General features: G+C 35.7%; 1 protein-coding gene across 2 annotated transcripts in view; it reads right to left on the bottom strand.

The window, feature by feature from the left end:
- The window catches only part of LOC692674 (transcriptional activator cubitus interruptus), a 167,355-nt gene that overhangs the window by 109,126 nt on the left and 42,716 nt on the right, over positions 1-15,513 (bottom strand). Inside the window, exon 2 of one of the 2 annotated variants that reach the window (XM_062676509.1) lies at positions 11,331-11,412. The exons of the other annotated variant lie outside the window; for it this stretch is intronic. The gene's annotated coding sequence lies outside the window, so the exon portion shown is untranslated. The remainder of the gene's footprint in view (positions 1-11,330; positions 11,413-15,513) is intronic. 2 annotated transcript variants of the gene reach the window in all.

Below are 15,513 nucleotides of genomic sequence, written 5' to 3'. Positions count from 1 at the left end.
TCTCCTTCCATACTCCTCTATCATATAACATTTCTTCGCTCATTATTATATAGGTATATACTAGATGACGATCTTGTTGTGTCTTTAAAGCGGTTAGTTGCCCTCAATTAAGAAAAATAGTATTATTATTCGCCAATAGATGTCGGGAAGAGTTGATTATTGAGAACACGAATAAAACAACATTTTCTGAAAATAAATCGTAGCTAGATCGATTTATCGCCCCCGAAATCCCCTGTATACTAAATTTAATGAAAATCGTTGGAGCCGTTTCCGAGATTCAGATGATCTATATATAGTTATATACAAGAATGGCTCGTTTAAAGGTATAAAATATTATGTCATTAGTATTAGTTACTACTAACAATCAATTAGCAGAGGACATTAGATGTCTGAAGCTAAAAATAAAAAATGCCACAATAATTAAATGATAGGTTGAAATTTCACAACAACGTGTAGCGGAAGGCGGTTCGAATTTTCCTATTGGAACTTAGAATTGATACGTTCATACGATGCCTTATCACTGATATTCAAGACAGGAATTACAGGGAGCAGTTACGTAGAAACTCTACTACTAAGAATGGATAACGGGGAAGCTAGCAATAGTACGCAAAATAGACCATTGCAGATATGGATATGCGTTTCGGTTTGAAGGGTGGGACAGCCGTTGTAACAATACTGAGATCTTAGTACTTATATCTCAAGGTGGGTGGCGCATTTACGTTGTAGATGTCTATAGACTCCAGTAACCACTTAATACCAGGTGGGCTGTGAGCTCGTCCATCCTTCTAAGCAAAAAAAAAATTATAAATAATTTCCAGGGAGACTGTGTTTTCTAATAAGCGTAGGATTACGCAGGGGGTACTTTTAAAGGCGGCCATGGACTTCTAAATGTCTTTTTTTTTTATTGCTTAGATGTGTGGACGAGCTCACAGCCCACCTGGTGTTAAGTGGTTACTGGAGCCCATAAACATCTACAACGTAAATGCGCCACACACCTTGAGATATAGTTCTAAGGTCTCAGTATAGTCACAACGGCTGCCCCACCCTTCAAACCGAAACGCATTACTGCTTCACGGCAGAAATAGGCGGGGCGGTGGTACCTACCTGTGCGGACTCACAAGAGGTCCTACCACCAGTAAACGACGTCTAAACGACGTCAATAATCTTCAAAAATAAACACGAAATTTTTATTTGAACTACAACGATTTGAATGACACAAGAAAGAATTGAATTATTCAAAAAAGCACAATAATTTATGAGACACAAACCTTTTTATCTGGCTTCTTAGAAGCGGCTACGTGGTTACGTTTGCATTGCGTTACCTGGTTAAGGGGGAGGTTTCAATTTGAACCGAAACATTTAAGAGGAACATTATTTATTGGCATTGGATGTAATTTCATAATAACCTGTGAGAACTTAAAAAAACATATCGTCTTTTTTTTTTCTCTCTTGTGGGCAGACGAGCGCACGGCCCTCCTGATGGTGAGTGGTTACCGTCGCCCATGGACTTCAGCAATGCCAGGGGCAGAGCCAAGCCGCTGCCTACCGTCTTCTCGCTTTAAAACTGTATAATCTCAAATCTTACTAATTTTACAGGAGAGTGTTTTAAAGGTTTAACATGATTTAACGTGATATTTTTAATATTAATCATCTTTGCAACATTTCTTTTTTATTTTGCACCAGTTACATTTTCTGTCTTTTAAAGTAAGATAAAATTATGTATTAACTTTGTTAATAGTAGACAAAACATAGGGAAACTAAAAAAAAAACTAAAGCTAAACTACGCTCTTTTGACAGTATTTATGAGAAAAATACTGGTGATACCAAATGATTCCGCATATTAACTCAATTTCGAATATTTTTGGAAATTGTACACTTTTAATGCGATAAGACGATATCGGAAATTACATCCGTAGTTTATTGGGTATTCTACCCAAATTAGTCTTATATAGCCACTTCACACAGCCGGTTTTCAAGTCCGTGGGCAGGAATAAAGGCGGATAAATATATAATTTACACGACTACCCACGATGGAAGAATATCAGAATTCCATTTATTATTGCTGGTACATTTGGTGTTTATTGTACAGTGGCGTATCGTGACTCCATCCTGCCTGTGCAAAGCAAGCCGGAACTACTTAATGGACACTTTGAACTCATGTATTAAAGTTCTGAACATCCTAGCGGATGGACTAAAACGAGCAGGACAGACGTCCATCTAAGCCAGAGATCGGCAACCTTTTGATTAGCAAGAGCCAAAAATTACAATTTACAAAATTTGAAAGAGTCACAAAAATTTTTCTTCAAAACAATAAATAGTACTTGGAAAAATAAATTTATTGATAAAAAAACGAATGTAATTATTCTTATATAAGTAGTGTTTTTTAAAACAAATTAGATAAAATATATATGGTATTATTAGATACAAAAGTATTTTTTTTTCTTTAAAATAAATAAAACATTATATTTCATATAGCGTAAAGTTTAACTTCGCCTTAATAGAGCATACGGAGACTATTCCAGATATTTGAATGGTCCGCTCAAATAATTTGTTATTGGATTATATTAATAAACTTGTGTATGTTAATACATAAATTATAATATGATTCCAAGCAAAGTTAGAATTTGATAAATTTTATTAATTGATTCATATGTAAGTGTCATTACGTTACGTCATCCATTTCAAAGACGCAATCTGGTGATATATAATACTATTTTTACGAAATCAATTTCATAACGATGAATTTTCAAAATTCTAGTGATGCAGCATTAGTTTTCAAAGCTTACGTTACATATTTGTCGCTTTTTTTTTCCGTATTATAAAAGGTGTGGTAAGGTCCTCATAGACAATCTATATGAAGCAAAAACTTTGTATCCCTTTTTACGAAAATTGCGCGGAGGGAGGAGTATGAAATTTTCCACACTTATAGAGAAAATAGAGAAAAAGTGCACAATGCTAATATTTTTTTTAAATAATGCATAAAAGATACATTAAATCGATAAAGAAAACATTACACACACTACATACCATGTATTTGACGCACACACGCATGCATACTATTTATTGTCAAACTTTTGTTCTTGACGTCTGTTGTCAAATTGAGATTAAATATTGTTTGTCTTTGTTAATATTTTTTGTAGTGTAGTCTTGGCGAAATTTGTGATTATAGAAGCATAAAATACAATCACAATAGTGTACAAACTTACAATTCCAATTAATTATAGTCGAATTTCGACTACTGCGGGACCTCTAGTAGGTATTAATTTTCCGAGTTAAACACAAAGCTTTCTTGAGTTAGAAATGTCCATATTCCCTTAAGCGCAAGTCCAAGGCTAGACTATACTAGACTCGATTATACACGAGATGGGATCACTGCGCGTATCAGCTGATTATATACATTGCGCGTAAAAAGTACTATTGCATTTAATTTTATAATGATATGATAATTTGATTTCATCTTCCCTTTGGGTGATGAAACTGCAATTACAGCACCGTTGCCACTTTTTAATGCAAAACTTTTACTGGTGTTAGGACCTCTTGTGAGTCCGCACGGGTAGGTACCACCGCCCTGCCTATTTCTGCCGTTAAGCAGTAATGCGTTTCGGTTTTAAGGGTGGGGCAGCCGTTGTAACTATACTGAGACTTTAGAACTTATATCTCAAGGTGGGTGGCGCATTTACGTTGTAGATGTCTATGGGCTCCAGTAACCACTTAACATCAGGTGGGCCGTGAGCTCGTCCACCCAAGCAACAAGAAAAAATAAAAAAAACTTTAAAATAACGTTTTATCGTAAACATGTTTTCTAAGCTTAATCTACATTATTTGATGATTCCTGCAAGAGGTAACAGGGTTAAATTTGAACGGTACTGTTTTTTACGCTCCGTCTTCACACGCCAAAGTCGACGAAACCATATTCGCTTTCTCAGCTTCGGAAAGCGAACGGTTTCGCCCACGTTTCGCCATAAAAATACTCAAAACAAATCTTTTAATGTTTCACGAGCAAAAATACACGCGCCCAGCACGTGACTTCTTTGTAATATTTACATTGTAGAAGTACAAAAATATGCATTCGAATTAAATTCGTTGCATTTTACATTGTTCTCTCGAATAACAAAACACTAAGCATACCTTTACGTGTTTAACGAGCTGAAAGTTTTTTGTTTCTGTTGCACGAACTTCGAAGCTTTAAAATGATTTATAAGGCAAAAATCTTTTTTTTGAAAATTCAGTTTTTGAAACAAAAATTTAACATTAAAAAAAAACTTACTTATGTACTTATGTACGCGCGTAAGAAGTTATACTTTATTTTCATTAAATTTATTTCTTTTTTTTTATTTAAATTTCAATCAATTTGAAAAAAATTCGATTAAACAACATCCTCAAACACGCATATTGGACATCCCTTTTCTTGACATCGTATAAATTCGGTTATTCTCGGTACGGTTCGGAAAGTTCACCTGCGGCTATATTCAGACTCTCCAAGTTACGTCCGTCGTATTGTAATGAGCGATTTAGTGGGCAACTTCATTCTGTTAATTTTGTGTCACAGTGCGCACGCATCGTAAAATTTCACTCCCATAAATTTTTCATAACGCGCCTAAAGAAGTATAACTTCAAAAAAGCATTACAAATGTTATTAAATAATTATACATCCAACGTTTTTTTCCTTTTTTTTTCTTACCTAAACTGATAAGCCTTGAGAGGCTATTTCAGCGTAACCTTAGCTAGTAGGTGAGCTCACGGGGCTCAAATCGGAGTGATGCTAACACTGACCCTAGCAAGAGAAGTGCTTCGCAGAATTTACCACCGGATCGGAAACGCGACCCACTGAGAAGATCCGGCGAGAAACTCAGTGGACTAATCCAACGTGTCACACACACTTCACACTTCTTTTAGTAAAAAGAAAGTATTTAAATTATGAACTCTTCTGATTCGAATATAAAGAGTTATGTTTACTCAAAAGATTATAAACGAGTACTAAGTAGTATGCAACAAAATTTACAAAAATAATTAACAGAATATAAATACTGAACCTTTTTTTTTTTTAATAATAATAATAAATATTTACTAACAATCACGCCACGCTAACTGGTCCCGTGTTAAGTTCGTAAATAACTTATACTTTAACGGATATAAATGTAAGATTTTTATTATACACATACATATATTTAATATACATCCATAACCCTGGAAAAGACATTTATATTTATCATACAAATATCTTCCCTTGGCGGGATTCGAACCCGCGACCCCTTGTGTAGTGACCATGTCACTTACCACTACATCAGACGGCCGTTAAACTATATATATATGTATTGTAAAAAAGTGACGCTCTATGTACTCCAAGCAAGAGTGATGCGATCGAGTTGAAGTTCATGTATATACCCAATACTGCCAAGGATGATGGAGTACCGCCGTGTAAGCTGGGTGGCGGCATTTACATTTTAGATGTCTACGGGCTTCAGCAACCACTTAACATAAGGTGAGCCGTGAGCTCGTCCTCCCATCAAAGCAATCAATAAAAAATATTAAATAAATATTAAAAGGCACGAAACTTCGATCCGTTGCTTCGAAGTGGTTGGACCCGTTCGCCTATTAGCAAAGTTTTATTTTAATGTTACGCCTTGTTTCTCTTCCGATGTCGAAAACAATTATTAGCACAGAGCAGAAGATCAGCACCGCAGATTCAAGATATGACACTAATTTTATATTCCTTATTATATTTTGCTGGTGGTAGGACCTCTTGAGTCCGCATGGGTGGTACCACCGCCCTGCCTATTTCTGCCGTGAAGCAGTAATGCGTTTCGGTTTGAAGGGGGGGGGGGGCAGCCGTTGTAACTATACTTGAGACCTTAGAAGTTATATCTCAAGGTGGGTGGCGCATTTACGTCGTAGATATCTATGGGCTCCAGTAACTTAACAACAGGTGGACTGTGAGCTTGTCCACCCATCCAAGCAATAAAAAAAAACCAAAAACCTCACTTGTGGCCGCATCTGATTCACGTTGTTGTTATTCACAACACGAATTCCTTACAAATCGCTACAAAATTAAAAATATTTTCGTGAAAAAGTGAACTCATACATTCCACGTTAATTAAACTGGCCAACAGGAATACACCATAAAGTTATGTAAATTAAACACGCAGGTGTCCTCAACATTTCAACAACATCGAATTATAACATTAAAATAAATCGATTCTCGTTAGTGCGCGTACTGTTATCTCTAAAAATGTATATAATTCGATAATGTTGCATTTAATATTGTCAATTAATGAAATAGTGTGTTCGCGTTGAAACCTTTCAGAGAGTGTTATTATGTGTATTTTGAGGCAGGGGGTGATCAACGCGTTTTAATGCTACGTTTTACACGCCTCCTTAATCTTTAATTCGTGATTCTGTGGCTCAAATAAGAAAATATTTAACTCCTAATGGGACTTCTGCACTTTTTAAACGTTCCAGGTAAATTTCAAATACTACGTGTTATTTTTTGGAACGAAGTTCCTTATGGGACGATGCGGAGGGGTACCCTAGCCGGGAAAAAACGTCCGTAACGTTAGGTTTTTATTAGTCATGCACACAGTGTACGACTCAACTTTGTAATAACGTACAAAAGATACCATATTTTTTATAATTCATTGAGCACGATCTCAGAGCGTTCGTTTGCGCAATACACTAACTCTTATGCAAACAATCGTGAATGAAGTGTACCACAATAAGTTCGCACGTTACCGAATGACCGTGGGTTGTTGCGAATCCTCCAGTTTTATTTTCTTTATACCTCAAATAGAACTTAAAACTGATATTTTTATAATAAGGAACTACGTTTTTATCCGGTGAATTCCGGTGTCCCACGACACCACACATCTTTTTTTTATATAAAACTGTAAAGGGACATTTTGAAAATTGCATATTTTAAATTAGCGATACGCACTAGAGAACGACTTATTCACCCTCATCCTTTTTATTGCCTTAATGTAAAAAATTGTCTCATAGTTTTATACTGCCGAATACGTAATTAATTTCTTGATTAGAAAATATTAATTTTATATATTTTCAGTAATTACGCATTCTTATTCAGTCTTTACTTTTAATTGACCAAGTAATTAATTTCTTTATAGAATTATTAATTTTATATGTACCCTAATTACGCTCTATAAGGTTTTTTAATGTTCTGCAACTGTTTGTATCGGTTTTCCACCTGCCGTGTAATAAAATGTTTTATCTTTAATACATCCTTCTGTAATGGTCGAAATTTAGACTAGAACAAGGACTTTTTCAATTTTTTACGGTCTTAATCAGAGCTCGTGAGAACTACACCTTGAGACGCGAATCTAAGCCTTAAATGTCTTATATTAAGACATTTGCGACTATTCGCAAAAGGCACAGTTGTTTAAGCGCAGAAATAGGCAAGGCGGATATTGCTTCCACTGCTGAATCTCAGTATAACCAGTATTCAAAGGAGACACTTCGATAAAGAGAGGATATTGAGAATAATAATTAAATAACAATATTACCGTTTATAAAATATATTGACAAAAAAATATTTAAACTAATTAAAAAAAAAAAAAAAAATCGGGTCATTCTGATAAAGCCACTTATGTTTCAAAGTGGATATTAAAGTTATGATGTCTACAACACTAGGTTAGCATTATGTTGTCGTTCTCCCGTTTAAGTAAACCAAAAAACGTTATAACTCAATAAACTTTACCAAAACCAATTAATTCAACACTTCATAAACAACTTGAAGAACTCCTTACAAGTTATCGAACAATGCCCAATTATAACACAATTTAAAAAAAAAACTACATAAAGTCCGCGTGTTCGATCACGCTAGTACTTGTATAAGAACATAATAATTAACAGCATAAGTAGCAGTCAGTCGACAATCGTATGTCTTAATTTTAGTTTAGAGCAGTTTAATTGGTCGTTGAAGTGTTTTTTGCTCAAATGAGTGCAAATAGTTCCATTTGTATGGAATATAAACTGGCGTGTTGTCGTGTGACGTATTTAATTATCTATGCTGAATAGTTCGAAGTATACTTTTAACGGCTTTTTGGCGGGAACGTTTGTTTCTTCAGGTTTAAATGTGTAATAACGTTGGTTTCTTAACTGTTTAATATCTGTGAAAGTGCAGAAAAGTCCACTGAAAAAATCTCAGTAAATGACCACCAATTTACTGAGATTATATTTCATCCCATATCATTTCATTTCATCCCAGTTGATTAATGTCTCAAATTAATCATCTTCATTTCATTTCACTCTATATTATCATTTTTCATAAAAATGGGAATATAAATTAAAATAAGACATGACCTAAAGGTCTTAGTTACCAAGTCATAAAATCCCAAAAAAAAAAGTATACTTTTAAAGTCTTTTCTGTTGTAAAAAATACTCTTTTAAATTATCTTTTAGTTCATAGATCGAAAGTAATGGATGTATAATAAAAGCGAAATTTATTTGAAACAAGTCAAGCGTCACCTGCAGTTTTTTAATAGTATTATATCACTAACCTTGTCTAGAATGCTAACAGCAATTGTCTTAATTTCACTGGATAAAAGGCTTAAGAAGGCATAGAAAACAAACTTTTTTTTTATTGCCCTTGTAGGAAGACGAACATACGGTCCACCTGACGGTGAGTGGTTACCGTCGCCCATTGACTTCAGCAATGCCAGGGGCAGAGCCAACCGCTAAATCATAAACACATTTATTTGTTTACATAGAAGAAATTTAATATTTTGCAATTTATCAAACTACCAACGAAATAGCTATAAATCAAATAAATGGAATTATCAACAAAGGACAAGGTACAAGCCGTGCCTGCAATATCGTATATATACGCCAGAAAGGTATTGATTTCCTTTACTCATTTATGCAAATAAAAGAAATACAATATTCTGCCGCTGCTTGCCGCTCCTACTGATATTGTAGTCATAAAGTGCAGTCTATAACACATTACCATATGTTTTCCTAAGGGCACAATCGTGGATGGTCACGACAAAAACTCTCACGGACTCTCATCAGGTCGGGTACGTTTCGATTATTCATGCGCTACGCTATCATAAGCCCAGAATATACTTATAGAGGCATTACAAGTAAGTCTTTGGAAATGAATAAATTTAATACGCATTGTTCTTCTAAATGCGGAGAAAGTATGGTGAGGCGTGTGAAAAAATGAAATTCGTTTTTCAAGGGACTTCACGACAGTTACATAATTATTATGTTATGTATTTGATGTGACTCGTAATTCTAAAAAAGTTGATATGTCTTGTGGTTGAAGATAATTTACTAAAACGTATTGTAATATTGTCAATTGATAAAAAAAACACAATTAATGTTCCATGAATCCATGAAATGTTCCATAATATGTAAAACTTATGCCGAATCGTATGCAGCATTATACAAAGTCAAGCTACGTCGACCACATATAATGTGGGATAAGGACATGAAAAAGAAGTAAAATGTTCGATAATATAAGCGGGAACTTGGTTTTATCACCTCCATACAAATCCACACAACGTAATCGACTTACGTCTGATAGAGTCGGCTGAGATAATGACATCTGCGGTAAAAACACGAACACTCGGTTATTTATCATCCGGTGGCCTCTTTAATTATCGTAGAGCGGTGTGTATCCTGCCTTATGAAGACATCGAAGTAATGAGGAATTTTTGACAGTTTTTTTATTGTTCTGAACGCATTCGCGCAGTTGTAGCCGATGTGTAAAGTGTCTTATAATGTTAGTTTAACAAGAATGAGACAACACCATATCGATGCATTTAAAGACAAAAAGAGACAGAAATAATAAGATCAACGTAGGGGTTTTCAAAATCAATCAATTACAAATGGCATTGGAAAGGGGCAGATGGAGGAAGAGCAGTCAGATTTTTAAGATGTACTACAACATAAAAATATTAATTACCAAAATTAAGAAAGTCGTTATGCTCAATCAGGAAATTGATATTACTCAAAAATTATACAAAGTTTAATGACTCTGTCTAAGAAAATTGTATTAAGCTGTGATTAAGTGCAATTATTACTGTTGCTATCACCGGCATGTAGCCCGAAAATAATCGGTATTTCAATTAACGTCGATACAAAATCGAGTATGGCCGATATCGACCGGGCCACGCCAGGGACGTAATAAGTAATCTGGGCAGTAGTAATGTCAATTCAATTAATACGATTTAATATGCTTTGTAGATAATTGAATGAAATCACTGAATGACATGATATAATTTTTGTTTAATATTTTTAGTTTATTATTAGGATTAGGATTTTAGCCTAAGGGATGATCCAAAAATTGGTTTTGGGTCCCAATAACGTCATACGAAGTGAAATTACTTTCAGCCGCATTTGATCAGCAGTTTTAATCTATATATATTTAAATGAATTGCTGTTCGTTAGTCACGCTAAAACTCGAGAACGGCTGGACCGATTTGGCTAATTTTGGTCTTCAATTATTAGTGGAAGTCCAAGAAGGTTTAAAAAGCAATGTAAAGGTATAATTTGTTTTAAGTTTATTTTATACAAAAGTTTAGGTCTTTTATTTTTAGATTGAGGCACTACGAAGTCTGCCGGGTCAGCTAGTAATGAATAATATTACCTACCTATTGAAAAATGCTTACAAATTTAAAATTAATGTTTTCCTATGAATACAGGTTTCATTGAAATTTGGGTGCCTGCTTAAAATATCACTAACTACGATTTGTATTTTAATATGTGTTTAAATATATTATATTATTCAATATAACACAATACATATTCCTAGTATTATTAAAATTATTATTTATGTACGTTTTGCATTTTCAAATTAAACCAATTAAAGTCTATTGTGATTACACTTTTTAGAACCTTGTTATGCTATCTATGCACAATCAGTTCTTCTCCACGGCATTGTGGAAAAAATCGGACCTTTTTATTTATTGCTTAGATGGGTGGACGAGCCGTGGTTACCGGAGCCCATAGACATCCACAACGTAAATGCGCCACCCACCTTGAGATATAAGTTCTAAGGACTCAAGTATAGTTACAACGGCTGCTTCCCCACCCTTCAAACCGAAACGCATGACTGCTTCACGACAGGAATAGGCAGGGGGTGGTACCTACCCGCGCGGACTCACAAGAGGTCCTACCACCAGTAATTACGCAAATTACAATTTGGACCTGAGAGCCATTTAGATTTTTGTTAATGAGTCGTATAAAAAAAAGTCCCTTGTTAATCTAAATACTCACCTGTAATGGTCACCACATACGGGCACTATATCAAAAATGACACGACAGAAATGGAGCCCGATAAATCTTGTAAGGGTTAATTAACTGCCAGCACAAACCTTTATAAGTGTTTAAGGATGCGTGCGTTTTCAGATCGGGATGCACCATAGGGCATGAGGTACAGCGGGAGCGGGAGGTTACCTGAAGCGAGGAAGTGAGAGATGTTTATTTGTTATGATAACATCTTATCTTTTTGGACATTCGTGTTCTGTGTCGAAGGAAAACAAGAACGAAGAGTCACCATTGTTCATGGACAGAACAAGGCCAGAAGCAGAGAGTTAGAGAGAGAAAGAGAGAGAGAGAGAGAAGTTCATCCACAATGCTTACAAAATAGAACCACTGCGTTATCCACAGTGCGCTTCCAGAGAACGTTTTTACCACGTACCGTCCGGCTTTGGAATGAGTTCGGAGTGGAATGAACTCTACGGAGTTTTCTGAGCGCTATGAAAGGTCCTTCTTCAAACGAGGCTTGTGGAGAGTACTTTACGGTAGGCAACAGGTTGGCTCTACCCCTGACATTCCTGACGTCCATGGGCGATGGTAACCACTCACCATCAGGTGGGCCGTAAGCCCATCTGCCCATAAGGCCCAAAAAAGTGTTTTTTTTATTACATTTTATATTATAGGTATAGTTTATACAATGGGCGATTTAATCTCTAAATGCGATATCTTCCAGGCAACCTTTTCCATCTAAATAAATCCTGAAAATGATTTAACAAGAATTACACCGGGTGTGTGTTGTGGTTACAAAGGTTGTAGGTTTTTTTTTTTTTTTTTTATTGCCTTTGTAGGCAGACGGGCATACGGCCCACCTGATGGTGAGTGGTTACCGTCGCCCATGGACTTCAGCAATGCCAGGGGCAAAGCCAAGCCGCTGCCTACCGCTTAATACTCTCCATAAGCCTCGTTTGCAGAAGGACATGTCATAGCGCTCGGGAAACACCGTGGAGGGGAGCTCATTCCATAGCCGGATGGTACGTGGCAAAAAAGATCTCTGGAAACGCACTGTGGATGACCGCAGTGGCTCCAGGTAGTATGGATGAACTCTACTCCGGTGGCGGGCGGTGCGATGGTAAAAACGAGGTTACGACACAACTAACCAACGTATCTTACTACTGATGCGGGAGTTTTTCAAATATTGCTTGAATAAGGACACCTCTTAGACATTCCAGATAATCCTAATCGGTTCCTGATTGTCGGGATAGAGCAGTGATTCTCAACCACTGTTCCGCGGCACTTTTGTGTGCCTCCAAATTTTGAAATCGTTAAATATGTGCCGCAACAAAAAAAAAGGTTGAGAATCACTGGGATAGAGTATAAGTAAGAAATGACGGTAGCATCTTGAACCTAGAACTCGGCAGTGTAATAGTTTGTTAGCCTACGCTGCCATACAAACATTCGCCTTAAAAGACCTACGACGTCATTGCCAAAAAGCTTCCAATTTAATGTACTCGCAAACACAAATAATAATCTTTAGTTTTTTTTTTGTATTATTAGAAATACCATCTATATTCAAGACTATCAAAGATTTCATAGATGAAAAATTATTGGTTAAATATTGTAATTTTTTTAATGTATTAGCTGTTTATATGTGAAGCACTATCAGAATAAGTTTTCTTTTTTAAATAAGATGCCTTCTAAACCATTAGGGTATGTTACGAACGAGACCCACATTTATAAATTAACACTCCATTTAAAGATCACAATTGAACTAAAGCCAGTGCTAATTCATGAATCGATTTAGATCTACCAAGGAACTGGACCGCTATGTTATCGGTGAGATAGCATCGTAGAATCGCGCCTGTAGGACAATCTCGTTTAGCTAAGAAAATTAATTAGTTTAAGAGAGAGCAGTACGAAACAGACATGGCACTCGGTAGAAATATCGAAGTAGTATTACAAACAAACAGACATTCTTTAAATCCAATGTTTTAATAAAAAAACATTTTCGTCAATTACATAACACGTTTTTTTTTTTATTGCACTAGATGGATGCTCTATATCACGATTTAGCTAATCGTAAGTGTTCAACGAAGTTCATTGATATCAAACGCCGCCGTCCATTTTGAAACGTGAGGTCAAGTCTCAATTGTACTGTGGTCGGAAGTCCTGGCGTGGAAATTAGGGAACCGGGAGCTTGAAAGTTTGAAATAGGTGCATTTGTGAAATAAGCTGGCCTAAGTATATCTATAAGTGCTCTCTTCCACAAAATGGGCAAAATAGAAAGGAGAATTGCTAGGGCAGATTTTTTTAATTTCACAATTAGTAAAAAAAGATAATAAATAAACATAAACCTGATTTTAATTTTACTGTAATTTAATTTGCTATTTTTTAATATTATACTAGCTGACCCGGCAGACTTCGTAGTGCCTCAATCTACAAATAAAAGACGTAAACTTTTGTATAAAATAAACTTAAGACAAACAAAAGGAATCCGTCCGACGGGGGACACATCAAAAGAAATACAAAATTGTTATTTTTATTTAATTCCGAGCATTTTCATATTTATCTACATTTTAAGCCTTCTCTGAACTTCCACAAATCATTCAAGAACAAAATTAGCCAAATCGGTCCAGTTGTTCTCGAGTTTTAGTGAGACTAACGAACAGCAATTCATTTTATATATATATAGATTTTAATATATACGATAGTCTTGAGACAACACGCTGTATAAAAGATTAGGTAGAAATTATGTCCCTGTCTCTTATCACTTCGATCGCATCGTCGCGAAGCGCCTCTAAGGACACAGCTCTACGCGAGATTACTCTACTCTATACAAAACTTGTTTTATCCAACTGCTATTCAGTATTATGTAAAATCTTAGTTCGAGCGACTATTATAATAATTGATACGCGTTCGTCAGAGCTGACGTTTTGCGATGATGAGTCAACAGCTTAATTAAGGACAGAGGCCCATGGACATCATAACGGGATTGTGTGGAGACCGACGAATTGACCACTGCAAACTATTCGAAAGCAGTTTTTAAATAAAAAATGGCCCTGTGTGAATTAAGTAACTAATTTTGAAGAAAACTTGGGTAGGTACATATTTTTTGCACCGTTTTCATGTATGTGGCATTCCCGTTACAATGTCCATGGACTTCTGATAAATTTAAAGTAATCCAAATGACAGACCCAACTTTGTTGACACAACTTTTCTTCAAAATTAGTTACTCAATTCACACAGGGCCATATTTTATTTAAAAACTGCTTTCGAATAGTTTACAGTTTACAGTGGTCAAGTCGTCCGTCTCCACGAAAACTGTAAGAGCCACGTTTAATCGTAAAAGTTTTGCTATCTATGCTACCGAAAAAAAACCGAACAGAATGTTTTTTTTATGTATTCACGGACTTCAAATGTTCGGCTGAAATAATTTCTGGTCCCACTAGTCTTCTTTTTCTTGCCCTTATCACCCTTGTCCCCAGGCCAATCATACGTTATCTCTGAACTCACACCCTTCTCTCGCATATACACTTTTACACAGCCTATCCAAGTCTCTTTAGGACGCTGCCTCCTCACATTACATTTTACTTTCATAGTGGCCACACTAAACGTAAACTCAATGAATTAAAGATGCATCAAATTTTTAAGGTCAAACATCAATAAATCACTCTACGAACATTTTATTCAGTGGACGTATTTCAAAAGACACATTCGCACGTAGCCGCCTTCTCAACAGTTATGGACAACTACCGGGAAATAGAAAAAAAAAAAGCTATAAATCAATCCGCGTTTTATTAGTACTGTCAACAAATATACATATGTTTTAGGGTTGGATCTATCAAAGCGAATGCGGAATCTATATCAGAACGGTTTTCAACGAGATAATAATTAGTTTATTTAGGACATCATTGTTGCGCGGCAATAAGTTGTTGGTTTACCAGTGATTTTATATTATACGATTTGATCTTGTTAATTCATATTCATTAATTAGATACAAATAGGTTGAAGAAATTTGGAGAATTAAGAAGAGAGATACGTGTTAAAATAAAATGAGTGTGGTAAAATAAGATGATGGATAATATGGCAATACCTAAAGAGGCTGAGGTCACATCCTCCTCTTCGCATCGTGTTCCTCAGTGCCGAGGGTCGTGACCTTTATGGAGCACTTTTATTCGATGTTCCTCCATTCTTTCCTGTCCTCTCCGTGGTGGATAATGACATTGATACTGGAGTCCAATGTCGTCTTAATTTACACATAAAATAAGGTCGCACATAATCGATTAGTGTTATCATTGAAAT

This window comes from Bombyx mori, chromosome 27 (genome assembly GCF_030269925.1).
Source record: "Bombyx mori chromosome 27, ASM3026992v2".
In the NCBI taxonomy this organism is placed as follows: Eukaryota; Metazoa; Arthropoda; class Insecta; order Lepidoptera; family Bombycidae; genus Bombyx; species Bombyx mori.
Note: the sequence above shows the minus strand (reverse complement) of the source record. Positions and strands in the feature narration are given on the sequence as shown.